The sequence below is a fragment of the Rhinoderma darwinii genome, chromosome 7 (assembly GCF_050947455.1).
Source record: "Rhinoderma darwinii isolate aRhiDar2 chromosome 7, aRhiDar2.hap1, whole genome shotgun sequence".
In the NCBI taxonomy this organism is placed as follows: domain Eukaryota; kingdom Metazoa; phylum Chordata; class Amphibia; order Anura; family Rhinodermatidae; genus Rhinoderma; species Rhinoderma darwinii.
Window position 1 is genome coordinate 88,336,595 of NC_134693.1, and position 14,851 is coordinate 88,351,445.

The 14,851-nt window shown below is 45.2% G+C and overlaps 1 protein-coding gene across 2 annotated transcripts in view; it reads left to right on the top strand.

The window, feature by feature from the left end:
* The window catches only part of LOC142658005 (arf-GAP with dual PH domain-containing protein 1-like), a 162,207-nt gene that overhangs the window by 63,922 nt on the left and 83,434 nt on the right, over positions 1-14,851 (top strand). The window lies entirely within an intron of this gene.

Below are 14,851 nucleotides of genomic sequence, written 5' to 3' on the forward strand. Positions count from 1 at the left end.
GTATGGTTGCCCAATTACAATATTGGGCCGGCTATCTGGACTCTGAGATAAGCAAACTGGAGCCATAAACAGCTGCTATAAACAGCTACACAGTTTACTGCACTCTAATACTAATTATATTTGCTAGAATGTTTATTTGATGCTTTGTATGTTACTGTGAATCTTTTATTGCAATGTCATATCTCTCAATGATCAATTCTCTTTTTCAAGGTATAAGCTTGTGCCCCATTTTTAAGAGTATAGCGCACATGCAGTAGCTGGAACTTTTTATAAACATGCACCAGTGTGTATAGTCCACTAATGGATGCAAAAAAATTGTAAAAATCTTATAAAATTCCATTTTCTCCAAGGAACATTGTGAAGACACGATGCGATGGAGTCAAATTCATTATTCCAAATTGTTATATTTTTCAGAGAATAATGCTTAAAAATTAATCTCATGAAGTGTTCACCTTACAATTATACAGTACTGTGCAAAAGTTTTAGGCAGTTGTGGAAAAATGCTGCAAAGTAAGAATGATTCAAATATAGAAGTGTTAATAGTTTTTGTTATCAATTAACAAAATATAAAGTAAATGAATAGAAGAGAAATCTAAATCAAATCAATATTTTACTATCAATACTTTGCCTTCAGCCCAGCATCAATTCTTCTAGGTACACTTGCACAAAGTCATGGATTTTGTAGGATTATAGTCAGGTGTATGAGTAATCAACTATACCAAACAGGTGATAATGATCATCATTTTCATATGTAGGTTAAAACACAGTCTTTAACTAACAGAAACATCTTCGAAGGAGGCATAAAACTGGGTGAGGAACAGCGAAACTCTGCTACAAAGGTGAGATTGCGGAAGACACAAGGTAGTTATACTGAATCAGCAAGGTCTCTTCTAGGCAAAGATTTTGAAGCGCACTGGTGTTTAAAGATCTGCTTTTTAAGCTCTTTTGAAAAAGCACAAAGAAATTGTCAACGTCGAGGTCCGTAGACGCAGTGGTCGGCCAAGGAAACTTAGTGCAGTAGATCAAATACACTTCATGCTTACTTCCCTTTGAAATTAGAAGATGTACAATAGTGACATCAGCTCAGAACTGGCAGAAACCAGTAGGACCCAGGTATACCCATCTATTGTTTGGAGAAGTCTGGCCAGAAGTGGTCTTCATGGAAGAATTGTGGCCAAATCCAAACATTGTTATCCATACTACACAGGTTTACCTGGCGGGGAAACCAGTTCGGATTGACCATTTTATGCTTTTCCATACTAAATGCGAGGATGGTGTTGGCTTCCCGGATTTCGCATCATATCATCAGGCCTCACATTTATCGCAAATCCTTGACTGGTGTAGGCATATTGATGTTAAAAAAATGGGTATCTATGGAGCAGACCTTCATTGATTCTCCACTGCAGGTGTAATGGCCGGAAGGAGGTGAAGGGAAAGTGAGCCCTAATCTACCCACCGCCCTGTCCCTGCCTACTTGCAACGACCCGCCCTAGGCGACGAGGTACAACTGGGCGGCGGTCCCTACGCTGTCTAAGTGCACAGGGAAACAAACAGGGAACATGCAAGGGAAGGGGCAGTAGCCACGGAACGCCACGAGGAAACGGAGCGGCGAACGGACAGTCAGGACCAGGACGAAGTGAGTACACCCAAGCGGGCAAGGAGACAGAAGCAAGCCAGGGGCAAAGCAAAGCAGGACAAGCAGAACTGCAGCAAGGCAGAAGCACGGCAGAAGCAGGCTGGAGCAAGCAGCAGTGGGGCCAGGAATCCAAAAGAATTACAAGCACTGAGGGAGAGAACAGGGCAGGTAATAAAGGACAGGGGGCGGAGCTAACTCCGACAGACCAGGCCGCGATAGGCTCTCCCACTCCTGAGCCTGCCACCCTGGTTGGTGGGAGATGGTGTCAGTCGAACAGGTCTGGCCTCAGGTGTGGATTGATTAATCCCAGGAGTATACCTAGATGAAGTACCTGGCAGATCCCTAACAGTACTCCCCCTTTTATGAGGGGCCACCGGACCCTTACTAAGGGGACCCGGTTTAGTGGGGAAGAGAAGGTGGAACCTCCTGATCAATACCCCAGCGTGAACATCACGGGCAGGTACCCAAGTCCTCTCCTCCGGCCCGTATCCTCTCCAATGGACCAGGTACTGGAGGGAGCCCTGGACCATCCTACTGTCCATAATCTTGGCCACCTCGAATTCCACCCCCTCAGGGGTGAGAACGGGAACAGGAGGTATCCTCGAGGGGGACCAGGACGGGGAGCAGCGTTTAAGGAGGGAGGCATGGAAGACGTCATGTATGCGAAATGATGGGGGGAGCTCCAGACGGAAGGATACAGGGTTGAGGACTTCAATGATCTTATAAGGTCCAATAAATCGGGGAGCAAACTTCCTGGACGGGACCTTAAGGCGCAAGTTCCTGGACGACAACCAGACCAAATCCCCGACGACAAACCGGGGGTTAGCAGAACGTCTACTATCCGCCTGAATCTTTTGTGCGCTCTGGGACGCCTCTAGGTTCTTCTGAACCTGGGCCCAGACAGTGCACAGTTCCCGATGAACATCCTCTACCTCAGGATTATTGGAACAACCAGGGGAGACGGAGGAGAATCTTGGGTTAAACCCGAAATTACAGAAAAACGGGGAGACCCCTGACGAGTTACTGACCCGGTTATTCAAGGAAAATTCAGCAAGGGGAAGGAATGAGGCCCAATCGAATTGACAGTCAGAGATGAAACATCTTAAATATTGTTCCAGGGATTGGTTGGTCCTTTCCGTTTGGCCATTAGTTTCGGGATGGAAGGCGGAGGAGAAGGACAGATCAATCTCCAACTTTTTACAAAAAGATCTCCAAAATAAGGAAACAAATTGTACCCCTCTGTCAGAAACGATATTGACTGGGGCCCCATGGAGATGCAGGATGTGTTTCACAAACAAAGAAGCTAACGTCTTGGCGTTAGGTAGCTTCTTAAGGGGCACAAAGTGGCACATCTTGCTGAAGCGGTCGACTACCACCCACACCACCGACTTGCCCTGAGATGGAGGCAAATCGGTGATAAAATCCATGGAGATATGGGTCCAAGGTCTCTGGGGAATGGGCAAGGAACGTAGTAGGCCCGCAGGTCGGGACCTAGGGGTTTTGGACCTAGCACAAACCTCACAAGCGGCGACGTAAGCCCTAACGTCTTTAGGCAACCCAGGCCACCAATAGTTTCTGGTAATGAGGTGTTTGGTGCCCAAGATGCCAGGATGACCAGATAGAGCGGAGTCATGGTTTTCCCTGAGTACCCTCAGCCGGTATTGCAGGGGAACAAACAGTTTGTCCCCAGGGACGTTCCCGGGAGCTGCACCCTGATCAGCCGCGATATCAGAAGCTAAATCAGAATCCGTGGCAGAGACGATTATACCAGGGGGTAAAATACAAGCAGGATCCTTCTCAGAAGGAGGATTGGCCATGAAACTACGTGACAGAGCATCAGCCTTAATATTCTTGGACCCAGCCCTATAGGTAACCAAGAAATTAAATCTGGTAAAGAATAGTGCCCACCGAGCTTGTCTAGGATTAAGCCTCCGGGCCGATTCTAGGAAAACCAGATTCTTGTGATCCGTAAGGACCGTTACCTGGTGTCTGGCCCCCTCCAGGAAGTGCCGCCACTCCTCAAAAGCCCATTTAATGGCTAGAAGTTCGCGGTTGCCAATATCATAGTTACTCTCCGTGGGCGAAAACTTCCTAGAGAAGTAAGCACAGGGGCGGAGATGGGTGAGGGAGCTGGTACCCTGGGACAAGACGGCCCCCACTCCGACCTCGGATGCGTCAACCTCCACAATAAATGGCTCCTCTTGGTTGGGCTGAATCAGCACGGGGGCCGAGATAAAGCACTTCTTGAGGGTCTCAAAGGCCAGGACGGCCTCAGGGGGCCAATGGAGGACATCAGCACCCTTGCGGGTAAGGTCCGTAAGAGGCTTAGCGACGACCGAGAAGTTGGCAATAAATCTCCTGTAATAGTTGGCGAACCCTAAAAAACACTGTAACGCCTTAAGGGAGGCAGGTTGGACCCATTCCGCCACAGCCTGAACCTTGGCAGGGTCCATGCGGAATTCATGAGGAGTGAGGATTTGCCCTAAAAATGGTATCTCCTGTACCCCAAAGACACATTTTTCAGTCTTAGCAAACAGATTATTCTCCCGAAGGACCTGGAGCACCTTCCTGACATGCTCCACGTGGGAGGACCAGTCCTTGGAAAACACCAGTATGTCATCAAGGTACACAACAAGAAAATTACCCAGGTAATCTCTCAGGATTTCATTAATAAAATTCTGGAAGACAGCAGGGGCATTACACAACCCAAAGGGCATGACCAGGTATTCGAAATGACCCTCAGGTGTGTTGAACGCAGTTTTCCACTCATCCCCCTCTTTGATGCGGATAAGGTTATATGCCCCCCGTAGATCGAACTTAGAAAACCATTGGGCTCCCTGAACCTGATTAAAAAGATCCGGAATCAAAGGAAGTGGGTACTGGTTCCTTACGGTGACCTTATTCAGGTTACGATAATCAATGCACGGCCTAAGACCACCATCCTTCTTCCCCACGAAGAAGAAGCCAGCACCTACAGGAGAAGTCGAGGGGCGAATGAAACCCTTGGCCAGGCATTCTTGGATATACACCCTCATGGCTTCACGTTCAGGACATGAAAGATTAAATATCCTACCCTTGGCACCAGGCACCAAATCGATAGCGCAATCGTAATCTCTATGGGGGGGCAACACCTCGGAGGCCTCCTTAGAAAACACATCGGCGAAGTCCTGAACAAACTCAGGAAGCGTGTTTACCTCCTCCCGGGGAGAAATAGAGTTAACAGAAAGACATGACATAAGACATTCATTACCCCATTTGGTGAGATCCCCAGTATTCCAATCAAACGTGGGATTATGCAACTGCAACCAGGGAAGGCCTAAAACCAGATCAGACGATAATCCCTGCATCACCAGTACAGAGCACTGCTCCAAATGCATGGAGCCAACAAGGAGTTCAAAAACAGGAGTATGCTGAGTAAAATAACCATTAGCAAGGGGAGTTGAGTCGATTCCTACTACAGGGATAGGATAAGGTAAATCAATACAAGGCATCTTTAGAGACATAGCAAATTCCGCAGACATGATATTAGCAGATGACCCTGAATCCACGAAAGCACTGCCCGTGGCAGACCGACCACCAAACGAGACCTGAAAGGGAAGCAAAATTTTATTGCGTTTCACATTAACGGGAAATACCTGTGCGCCCAAGTGACCTCCCCGATGATCACTTAGGCGCGGAAGTTTTCCGGCTTCTTATTCTTGCGCCTGGGACAGGTGTTCAGTAGATGCTTGTCGTCCCCACAGTAGAAGCAGAGACCATTCATTCTGCGAAACTCCCTACGTTGTCGAGGGGACATGGAGGCCCCGAGTTGCATAGGTACCTCCGAGTCCTCCGTGGAGGGGCGAGGAGACGGGACCTCGGGGGGGATCGCAGAAAAGTCAGAGGGGAGCACACTGAAGCGTTCTAGCTGACGTTCCCTGAGACGTCGGTCAAGTCGTACTGCTAGGGCCATAACCTGGTCAAGGGAGTCAGACGAGGGGTAGTTAACCAGCAGATCCTTCAGGGCGTCAGATAATCCTAACCTAAACTGGCACCTTAGGGCCGGATCGTTCCACTGAGAAGCTACGCACCACTTCCTAAAATCAGAACAGTATTCCTCAACCGGTCTCCTACCCTGACGTAAGGTCACCAGCTGACTCTCGGCTAAGGCAGTCCTGTCAGTCTCGTCGTAAATGAGGCCGAGGGCAGAGAAAAAACGATCAACAGAGGAAAGTTCAGGGGCGTCAGGAGCCAAGGAGAAGGCCCACTCTTGGGGCCCTTCCTGGAGTCGGGATATGATGATACCCACCCGCTGGTTCTCGGAACCTGAGGAGTGGGGCTTTAGGCGGAAATACAGTCTGCAACTCTCCCGGAAGGAGAGAAACGTCTTACGGTCCCCTGAGAACCGGTCAGGTAACTTGAGGTCGGGTTCTAGAGGTGAGGTGAGGGGTACTACTAAAGCAGCGTCACCCTGATTGACCCTTTGGGCCAGGGCCTGGACCTGTAGGGAGAGGCCCTGCATCTGCTGGGCCAGGGTCTCAAGGGGGTCCATGATAGCGTCAGCGTAGGAGAAATGGTAGACTAGGTAAGGGCTTGTAATTATGTAATGGCCGGAAGGAGGTGAAGGGAAAGTGAGCCCTAATCTACCCACCGCCCTGTCCCTGCCTACTTGCAACGACCCGCCCTAGGCGACGAGGTACAACTGGGCGGCGGTCCCTACGCTGTCTAAGTGCACAGGGAAACAAACAGGGAACATGCAAGGGAAGGGGCAGTAGCCACGGAACGCCACGAGGAAACGGAGCGGCGAACGGACAGTCAGGACCAGGACGAAGTGAGTACACCCAAGCGGGCAAGGAGACAGAAGCAAGCCAGGGGCAAAGCAAAGCAGGACAAGCAGAACTGCAGCAAGGCAGAAGCACGGCAGAAGCAGGCTGGAGCAAGCAGCAGTGGGGCCAGGAATCCAAAAGAATTACAAGCACTGAGGGAGAGAACAGGGCAGGTAATAAAGGACAGGGGGCGGAGCTAACTCTGACAGACCAGGCCGCGATAGGCTCTCCCACTCCTGAGCCTGCCACCCTGGTTGGTGGGAGATGGTGTCAGTCGAACAGGTCTGGCCTCAGGTGTGGATTGATTAATCCCAGGAGTATACCTAGATGAAGTACCTGGCAGATCCCTAACAGCAGGTAATTCCCTGGCTAGGCAAATGCGTCTCCTTGTCGGCACAGACCCATCCGACTATTGGACCCACCTTGGTGGTTGCGTCTCAAATTTTTCTCCGGAAAGACATTACACCATCCCCTTCCCCGTTTCCCATACTGGGCAACCCTGCATTCCCACCTGGAGGAGTGCAAGGTCCCTTTCGGCACTGGATAATGGCTGATAAGGGTCATGCTGCTCATTTCCTGCAGGATGGGAATTGGATGTCTAGTCAAATATTAGCATCACTGTCAGATCCTCAATCCTTCACATCCTGGCAACTACGGCATTTTCTCACGTCATTACCAAACCCATTAGAATACTCCCAAGACAAAACCCCCTTCAAACACCTCTGCACTGGTAAGGGATCGATACGCCATACGCTATCCCGACACTATGTCCTCCTAAATTCCCCATCCAATCTCTCTACGCCCTCCTATTTGTCGAGTTGGGAAAGAGACCTAGCGTTAACTTTTACTCCTGAACAAAAAGGATTGTTTATTCAACATGACTCATAAATGTACCATGGCTAGTAGATTTCAGGAGGCTGGGTTTAAGATCCTATCGCGCTGGTATGGAGTGCCTTCCAGATTGCATACCTTGATACATGCAGTCTCCCCGCTGTGTTGGAGATGTGGAGAACATGTAGGCACCATCTTACATACCTTTTGCGAATGTCTGAAGTTGACTGATTTCTGGTCAGAAGTGTGGCGTATCACCTCCAAATTCACAGACTTTGCACTCCCTTGTTCTCCGGCCTTCTTCCTGCTCCATCTGTGTGACATTCCTCTGTTTACGTATAGGCGCTCTGTGGTGCGCCATCTGGTAAATGCAGCTAGAGCCTGTATTCCCGCATTGTGGAGACAATCCAACCCTCCGTCGTTTGCTATGTGGTTCGGTAAAATACAGTAGATCATGAGAATGGAGGATATTACTGCCTCTATGAGAGGATCCCATGCTAAACTCCTCAAAACCTGGTATCACTGGATTAGGTTTCAGTCCTCTCCAGAATTCAAAGCCATTATTGTCTCTTAATTTCAGTCATTCTGGTTCTGATTAGCTTGTTGGTCTCCTGCCCCCCCCCCCTCCCTCCTTCCCTTCCTTGTTCTTTCCCTCTCTGTCTTTCTCTACTTCTTTTCTAGCATTGTTGTATTTAATGCTCTATACAAGTGTGGTGAGGTATTTATTGTCCCCATGTTCCGGAGGTCGATGTAAACGTCTGCTATGTCGACGACGTGTTGCCGTTAAGTTATCTTGTGGACTATTGCTGTTTATCGTCTCTTACTATGCAATGGTACATTCTGTTGGCCTGCGAGCTGGAGTTTGTGCTTCTTCATGTCTGCACTTTATTTTTGTACATTCAAAATTCAAAATAAAAGAATTTGAAAAAAATAATTATGGCCAAAAAGCCATACCTTAGACGTGGAAACAAGGCCAAGCGACTCAACTATGCACGAAAACATAGGAACTGGGGTGCAGACAAATGGCAGCAGGTGCACTGGACTGATGAGTCAAAATTAGAAATATTTGGCAGTAATAGAACGCAGTTTGCTCGTCAAAGTCCTGGAGAGCAGTACAAGAATGAGTGTCTGCTTGCAACAGTGAAGCATGGTGGAGGTTCCTTGGTGGAGGTTCCTTGCAAGTTTGGGGCAATTGGGGCCATTTCAGCAAATGGTGTGGGGGATTTAGTCAGGATTAAAGGGAAGGTGTCACAATTTTTTTTTTAATATATATAATATTGCTTTTAGTTTGATATTAAAATACATTTTATTTATTTGTGTTCTTGTGTTGTACTTTTTACTTTATTTTTACTTTTACTTCTCTATGGGGGCTGCCATTTTTTTTTCATCTCTGTATGTGTCGATTAACGACACATACAGAGATGGAATACGGCACATACATCCCCATAGAGAATGCGAATGGGAGCCGTTCCATTCACTATAGCGTACGCCGTCTGTGTGGGAACCGCGCATGCGCTGCTCCCACACAGACTAAAAGGAAGGTCTTTGGCAGAGTGAAATCCGGCCCCATTTTCATGTGGACCGGAAGCCGCGCCCGGACAGTAAGATGACGACTTCCGGTCGCGGCTTCCGGCCATATGTTCAAGGCAGCGAAGACGCAAGGTATAAGAGCGGAGGCGGCAGCGGCGGCAGGAGCAGGTAAGTTTTGTTTGTGTATGTGACGTGTGTTTTACGTTCGTGTATGTTGGTGTTATACTGTCTGATTACCACTGTGTCTAATCCTCCTACACTCTGCATTTGCTCAGAAAATGGCAGCACACAGTGTAGGAGGTTTGAAGATTCAACCCCCTCCTTCTCCTGGCACTAGCCAGAATAAGGGAGGGGTGACTGTGTGAGGACACTAGAGCGAGTAGTGTGTCTACCCCAAATTTGCATAATAAAGCAATGAGGTTGCTTTACCACATTGCCAATGCTGCAATTCTTGGAATTGCTCCCTCTAGTGACCAGCACATGGAAATGTTATAAATTAGAATCTAATTTATAATATTTACTGACTTGTGAAAAAATTAAAAAAATTAAAACAATGTGTAATCACTTATATACTAACCGTTTAACTGAAAAAAAAAATTACAAAAATTTCTTGCGACACATTCCCTTTAATGGTGTCCTCAATGCTGAGAAATACAGGAAAATACTTATCCATCATGCAATACCATCAGGAATGTTTCTGATTGGCTCAAAATGTATTATGCAGCAGGACAACGACCCCAAACATACAGCCAATGTCATTAAGAACTATCTTCAGTGTAAAGAAGAACAAGGAACCCTGGAAGAGATTATATGACCCTGATCTCAACATCATCGAGTCTGTCTGGGATTACATGAGAGACGGAAGGATTTGAGGAAGCCTACATCCATAGAAGATCTGTGATTAGTTCTCCAAGATGTTTGGATCAACCTCCCTGCCGAGTGCCTTCAAAAACTGTGTGCATAAAATAATCGATGCTGTTTTGAAGGCAAAGGATGGTCACACTAAATATTGATTTGATTTCGAATTTTTCCACCGTACTGGAGTTTCTGGGACTGTAGAGGGAATGCAGCCTATATTTAACCCATTGGTGACATACAACATATTATTACGTTGTTGTCGCTAAGGTTTTAAGGCAACACAACGTAACTGTACGTTGTGTTGCTGGTGCGGGCTTAGAAGCTGAGCCAGCACCATCACCAGCGGGTGTCGGCTGTATATTACAGCTGACACCCTGCTACATGGCAAGGACCGGAGCTATACTCCGATCCGGCCAATTAATCCCTTAAATGCAGCGCTCAAAAGCGAGAGCTGCATCGATGGGGTTTACTAGCAGATCTGAACCCCGAAATGCTAATTGTTGGGATCCAAAGGCTGCTCTGGCAGACTGGAGGCCTAACAATGGCCTCCTTTCTGCTAAGTACTGAAGCCTCTTAGGGCCCGCTCGGAGGCGGGCCCTAAAAGGCTTCCGTCCCCAGAAACAAGATGGTGCAGGCTCAGAAGCTGAGCCTGCGACATCAGCCGCGGGTGTCAGCTGTATGTTACAGCTGACACCGTGCTGCAACAGCAGGGAACGGAGCTAGCTCCGATCCCTCTCATTAACCCCTAAGATGCCGTGATCAAAAGCGATCGCGGCATCTTATTGGTTTGAAGTCGATCGCCATTGCTGCGATATGATGGCAGGGTTGGCGATCGTTGCTATGGTAACCCGAGGCCTAAGAATGGCCTCCTGGTCTGCAATGTATGGAAGACCATCAGGTCTACTTGGGTAGTGCAATGTATTAGATGAAAGATCAGAAGTGTAAACCTTTAAGTCCCCTAATGGGTCAAAACATGAAGTTAATAAAAATGTTGAGTAAAAGTATAAAAATAAGTTTCAAGTTAAAAAAAACAAACACTGTCTTTTTTCCTATAATAAGTATTCTATTATAGGAAAAAAATGAAAACATAAAAAAAAGTGCACATATTTGGTATCACTGCGTCCGTAACGACCCAAGCTGTAAAACTGTAATCTTATTTTTCCCGCATGGTGAACACCAAAAAAAATTGAAAACTATGCCAGTATCGCTATTTTTGGGTCACCAACCCTCACAAAACATAGAATAAAAAGTGATCAAAAAGTCGCATGTATCCCAAAGTAGTACCAATAAAAACCACAACCCATCCCACAATAAAGAAGCCCTTGCACAGCTTTTTTTTAGTGAAAAATAAAAAAGTTATGGCTCTTATAATATCGTGACACAAAAAATAAAGTATTTTTAAAAAAAGTGTTTTTTTTGTGCAAATTTTGCAAAACATATAAAAAAAACAATACACATATGGTATCGCCGTAATAGTAGCGACCCACAGAATAAAATGTAATTTATAGCCCACAATGAACACTGTAAAAAAAACAAAAAACATTCTCAGGATTGCTTGTTTTTGGTCCCCTGGCTTGCCAAAAAGTGGAATAAAAAGTGATCAAAAAAATCGCATGTACCACAAAATGGTACCAATGAAAACTACATATCGGCCCGCAACAAATAAGCCCTCACAGAGCTCTGGTGAAGAAAAAATAAAGATGTTCTGGCACTCAGAATATGGCGTCACAAAATGTGCAGAGCGCTCCAAAAGCGGATAAGATCGGGCACCATTTATCAGTGAGACACTGGCCACACATGAATTATTATTTATTTAACGCATTATTATACCTTATTATTATGCCCTGATGTACTCCGCACAGATTAAATGTGCCACCACATTATAAACTGAAATACCAGCAAAACCCCAAACAGAAAAACTACCAAGCAATATCTGCACTCCAAAAGCCAAAAGGCGCTCCCTCCCTTCTGAGCCCTACAGCGTGCCCAAACAGCAGTTTACGTCCACATATATGGCATCGCCATAACCGGGAGAATCCGCTCAACATTTCATGAGGTATTTGTCTGCAGTGGCAGAAACTGGGCACAACATATTGTGCACTAAAATTGCATATCAACTTAAAATTTTAATACTTACTTTGCACCATCCGCTATGCATTAATTTCTAATGAAAAAATGTGGGGTCAAAATGCTCACTACACACCTTAATTTGCCCTACGGGGTGTAGTTTCCAAGATAGGGGTCACTACTCTAGGGTTTGTTTTACTATTTGACCGCAGAGCCCTGCAATTGTGGGCCAATGCTGTAAAAATACCAAAATAGGCCTCAAATGCGCATAGTGCTCTTCAATTCTGTGCCCTGTCATTTGTCCAGGCAAATAATAAATGCCTTGAGGGGTGTAGTTTCTAAAATGGGGTCACTTCTTTGGGGCTTCCACTGTACTCTGGTGCCTCAGGGTGCTGAAAATGCGACATGGCACCCAAAAATCAAATCAGAAAGATCTGCATGCCAAATAGCACTCCTGCCTTTCTGAGCCCTGCCGCGTGGCCAAACAGCAGTTTATAACCACATGTGGGGTATTTCAGTACTCAGGAGAAAATGCTTTACAAATGTTGGGGTGCTTTTTCTCCTTTATCCCTTGTGAAAATGATAAAATGCAACATTTTAGTGTAAACAATTTTGATATGACTTTTTTTAAATTCTGCAAAAAACTGTGGAGTCTAAATGCTCACTATGGCCCTCGATAAAATCCTTTGAGGGCTTTAGTTTTTAAAATGGGGTTACTTTCGGGGGGTTTCCACGGTTTTGGTCCCTCAGGGGCTTTGCAAATGCGACATGACACCCAAAAATGATTCCAGCAAAACTTGAGCTTCAAAAGCCAAATGGCACGCCTTCCCTCCTGAGCCCTGCTGTGTGTCCAAACAGCAGTTTATTACCACATATGGGGTATTGCCATAATTGGGAGACATTTATTTTCAAATTTTGCGGTGCATTTTCTCCTTTATTCCTTGTAAAAAATTCGAATTTCCCCATTTTATCAGAAAAAAACAAATTTTCAATTTCACAGCATAATTACATTAAATTCTGCAAAAAAAACAAAACAGTGGCGTCAAAATGCTCATTATACCCCTCAATAAATTCCTCCAGGGGTGTTATTTCCCAAATGGGGTCACTTTTGGGGGGTTTCCACTGTTTTTGTCCCTCAAGGGCTTTGCAAATGCGACATGGCACTGAAAATTATTCCAGCATAATTTGAGCTCCAAAAGCTAAATGGCTCTCCTTCCCTTCTGAGTGCTGCCGTGTGTTCATGACCACATATTGGGTATTTCCGTAATCCTGAGAAATTGCTTTACAAATGTTGGGGTGTTTTTTCTCCTTTATTCCTTGTAAAAATGCAAAAAAAATTTTGTTTTATTTGAAAATATTTAGCTTTTAATTTTTATGGCATAATTCAAAGAAATTTAGCAAAAAAAACTGTGGTATTAAAATGATTACTATACCCTTAGATTAAATCCTAGTTTCCGAAATGTTGCCTTTTGATGGTTTTTCCTTTGTTTTGGCACTAAAAGACCTTTTCAAACCTGATATGGTGCCTAAAATAGATTCTAAAAAAAGGAGGCCTGAAAATCCACTCGATGCTCCTTTGCTTCTGAAGCCTGTGTTTCAGTCCATTAGCACACTAGGGCCACATGTGGGATATTTCTAAAAACTGCAGAATCTGGGCAATAAATATTGAGTTGCGTTTCTCTGGTAAAACTTTCTGTGTTACAGGAAAAAATATATTACATATTAATTTCGGCAAAAAATAAATACATTTGTAAATTTCACCTCCAGTTTGCTTTAATTCCTGTGAAACGCCTAAATGGTTAAGACACTTTCTGAATGCTGGTTTGAATACTTTGAGGGGTGCAGTTTTTAAAATTGGGTGATTTATGGTGAGTTTCTAATATATAAGGCCCTCAAAGCCACTTCAGAACTGAACTGGTCCCTGAAAAAATAGCCTTTTGAAATTTTCTTGGAAATGTGAGAAATTGCTGCTAAAGTTCTAAGCCTTGTATCGTCCTAGAAAAATAAAAGGACGTACAAAAAAAAACGATGCAAACATAAAGTAGACATATGGGAAATGTAAACGGGTAACTATTTTGTGTGGTATTACTATCTGTCTTACAAGCATATACATTTAAATTTAAGAAAGCTAATTTTTCCAAATTTCCTCTAAATTTTGGTGTTTTTTACAAATAAATATTGAAATTATCGATCAATTTTTTTCACTAACAGAAAGTACAATATGTCGCAAGAAAACAATCTCTGAATCGTTTGGATAAGTAAAAGCATTCCAAAGTTATTACCATATAAAGTGACACGTCAGATTTGAAAAAATATGCTGTGTCCACAAGGCCAAAATTGGCTGTGTCTCCAAGGGGTTAACTGTGGTCCCTGTACAGTGAATTGCTCATGTCTGCTCTCTATGGATGGGATTTGTGTGAATCCGCCCATACAAATGATATATATTGGCACATCCAGCTGATAATCTAATGTGTATGTACACCTGGCAGGAAGTCTGCCATTCAACATGCCTAATTCTTTATTTCCTGGGAGATAAGCAGTGCCAGATGCATCTGACGGTAGCTTATCCATGGCAGTACAGATGCATGCATGTTTGTGGGGGAAATGAGGAAGAATTTTTTTTGGGGGGATGACAACTTTCTCATTTTTATGGCTTGCTAGGTTTACTCTCAAAGATTTTGCCTCAACTTCTGACTAGTCAACCACTATCAATCTAAAGCTGCATTTAGATGGGACTATTATATTGCAAGATTTGAACATATGTATTAAGAATCTTACCTTGTGAATGGGTATTAATGCTAAGTCTAACAACTGGTTATTAAAGGGGTTGTCCACCTTCTGACAGCTGATGACCTATCCACCCGATAGGTCATCAGTATATCATCTGTGTGGGTCCGACACCTGGTCCCCGCACCGATAAGCCGCTCCGCACCGGATGTTATGGCGCATAATGCTATGCTCGGAGCCCGGAAGCAGATGGCTGCGTACATAGCATAGCGGCCATGCTGCAGAACTGCAGATCCGCTCCTCTTCACTTGAATAGGAGCAGAGCTGAAGTACTGCAGCTTGACTCTATTCCGTGGCCGGAGCTAAGTACTTCCGGCAAGTAAGTCTGGTGCACAGA